We start from the raw sequence: 3560 nt of genomic DNA on the forward strand, positions 1-3560 counted from the left end.
GGTGGAATATTGAGGCCACAACGTTCAAAATACCGAAAATCGGGAGGTACCGTTCTATGGGGGCTATATGAAGGCATGGACCGATACCGACAAAGTTCTGGGGGAAAGTTTTATACCACCAACGTAGACTAAGTACCAAATTTCAGCCATTTCGGTGTGATTATGAAGCTAAAACCTTAAAAATATCGAAAATCGGGAGGGACCGTTCTATGGGGGCTATATGAAGGTGTGGACCGATACCGACAAAATTCTAGGGGAAAGTTTAATACTCCTAAAGAAGACTACGTACCAAATTTCAGCCATTTTGGTAGGATAATGAAGCTAAAACCTTCAAAATACCGAAAATCGGGAGGTGCCGTTCTATGGGGGCTATATGAAGGCGTGGACCGATACCGACAAAATTCTGGGGGAAAGTTTTATACCCCTAAAAAGACTACGTACCAAATTTCAGCCATTTTGGTAGGATAATGAAGCTAAAACCTTAAAAATACCGAAAATCGAGAGGTACCGTTCTATGGGGGCTATACCAAAACGTGGACCGATATATCCCATTTTCAATACCAACCATCCTGCAAGTAATAAAAACTTCTGTACCAAATTTTGACTCTCTATCTTTAAAATTGCGAGCTGTATCTTGATTTCAACAGACAGACGGACGGACGGACAGACGGACATGGTCAAATCGACATAGAATTTTATGCTGATCAATAATATATATACTTTATAGGGTCTCCGACGAATATTTCGATGTGTTACAAACGGAATGACAAATTTAATTATACCCTCCATATGGTGGAGGGTATAAAATGATAAACTTTTTCATTGTAGCAAACAAAATGTCTGATCTGTTATGCTTGTTGAAAAGGATAAGGTGTCAAAAGACAAAAAAACTGTTGATAGTAAAATCGACTTTTCAGTTTTGACTAAAAATCTAAAGCTCGATTTTCGAGTTCCAAGTAAAACTCGAAAATTAGTTTGGAAGGACTTTTTTGCTGGGATGCGGCGCCCTTTACGACGTTAATTTTTTTTTCTTGCGCAAGTCCATACTTCCGCAGAAATTTGGCAAAATGTTCCAAGGAACCCTGAAGGCACCACCCAAAATGGCCAATCCGCAAGATAATTCTTGCAGGGAGTTTCTGATTGATGCAGACTTTGCACATCATATTATTTCATCCAGTCATGTATCAGGTTGGAATATGGACTATATCGGTCCACTCCTTCGGGTACCGTCTACACAAAATTCGTATAAAGTGAAGTTTAAGAGCTCCTATCGCATCGTTTGGATTCTTTTTTTCAGTAGGTTGTTCTAGCGGCCTCATTTAAAACGGAACAATCTTTTTCCGGAATAAGTCAACACTTCCTGAGATAATGGTCCAAGCTCCAAAACCCTGCCGGTACATACCCAAATAGCTATCGTGAAAGAAAACACTAAAACTTTTTCAAAAATTTCTTTCAAACTTAGTTTAATGTAATTTAATATTTCGAGCCCTTTATGAAAAAGTTTGGTTACTAAAAATGTTTGGTATATGTCAATGATTCGGTATTACGGTACATACAGATTTTAAAGCAAACTCGTGACACAAAATCAGTACATATATTTTTTATACGGTACAATTGTTGGGTTTTATTTCTCTGTCAGTACAGCTGACTGATACTTTCTTACTTGTTTGAGATTTTTTTTTTAGTTTCATAAATGGTCTGTTCCAGTACTGCAATAATCTACTAATTTTTACCATTTTTTTTCGATAACATAAAGGAAAAAATGTTATCGTAGTAAAAAATAGTAGCTTCTTGCAGGTCTGGAACAGAGCAAATATTTTTCCCACAGCCATAATTACAAAGTGGTTTGGATCTTTTTAAAACTTAAATGAAATAAATGTTATTTTAGTCATTAATAGGTATAAGTCCATTCATTCTCGCAACAGGAAATCAGTTTTGAAAAAAAAATGTCAAAACGTCATTGCCCTAACCATTAGTTTCTGTAGTTGCTTTAAAGTATACTTTGTTTTATTTTACGTACATAACTAAAATTTTGGATCATTCACAATAGATATTTGGGAATTATGAATATGCCAGCCTAAAGCTATACTTCAAAATATTATTTTATTCTAGGGAGCACGCGATAACTTAAATGATCAATTGCCTCGAAACTGATAACACTGTGCAACATTTTTAAGGTGATCTTGTGCAAACAATTCGAACTGAGGATTTTTTGAAAGTACAGACCCAAACGACAAGAAACCCTAGTTGGGTTTTGTTGTGTCAGATCCAGCTCGGATTTTATGGTCCCATCTAAACATGGTTAAATATTGAGTTTTTAAAGGAATTCGGGGTTATATCTCTAAAACCAATGCAAATCTTCTTCTGACCTCTGAATCAAATTTGTAGATAAGGACAAGAATAAGATATTTGGAGAAATAGTGAACTCGAAAAACTACATTTATTGCCTCAAATTTCAAAATATATGCACAAATTCCACATTTTTTTAACATTTCACACCGTATCTCCAAAACCCGTAATTTTTTCTGAAAAATATTCCCTGGAATGTAATACACAACTCTTCGGAACATGTCATTGTTGTAGAATGACTCTATGCCATTGTTTTCAGTACATTTTTCAGCGACGATTTAATAATAATGTCAAAAATGTAGTGAAATCCGAAATGCGAGAATAAAATGTTGGTGTGAACTGTGTTTAAAATACGTGTTGCAAAAGATATGATGCAAATTACCCCTGAAACAACATGAAGTAAGCATTTTAGAGTTTCAGAATGTTCTAAAGAATTGTTGAGAACTTTATTTGGACGATTTTTGCATAAGGTTACTCGGTTCAACTCCCAATAGTTTAGCCGATACTGACCAGAATTTCAGCAATTATATACAATTTTCTATATCTTATAGATTTTAATGCCCTAGATGAAGTTTTTCTTATGTGGTTTTTTCAAAAGATAAGTTCTACTAGGTTAGGGTTACAATATTGCTAAAAACAGCAAGGCCAAATTCCTATTCGTTTCTGAGATAAAGTCCTGATAAATGAAAAAAAGTGTAGATTTAGCCCGGTTTAGATGAGGCCATAAAATCCGAACTAGATCTGACAGGCCAAAACTCTACTAGGGTTTTAGTAGTCTAAATATGTACTTTCAAAAAGCATACTAGAAGTTGGTTGCATTTTCAGTGTTGCATAGTGTAATTAAAGTGAAACAGCCAATGTAAAAAATGTATCCGTACGTTTGGAAGTCCATTCTAAGTTTGGTTATACAAATGACGGTTATAAAAGAATTCGCCAAAATCGTACGCATATTCATTTACCCCTATGGTCTCGTTACTATGTATAGTCATATATGTTTACCGGAATCATTCATAGCTGCATTTTGGCGTTTTCTGACCAAAAATCACTTTTTAGGCAACATTTCTCTAGATTAATTTCAATATGTTGAGGGTTTTAGCTAAATTATTTATCGAACTACTTGCAATTTAACATTTGAGGTTCAAAGTGGTCGCATAACATCTCCACAAGAAATTGTCAACACAGGTACATGTTTTGGTGTAGCCCCATATAAC

This window comes from Musca autumnalis, unplaced genomic scaffold (assembly GCF_047663935.1).
Source record: "Musca autumnalis isolate F117 unplaced genomic scaffold, ASM4766393v1 scaffold_5, whole genome shotgun sequence".
NCBI classification, from domain to species: Eukaryota; Metazoa; Arthropoda; class Insecta; order Diptera; family Muscidae; genus Musca; species Musca autumnalis.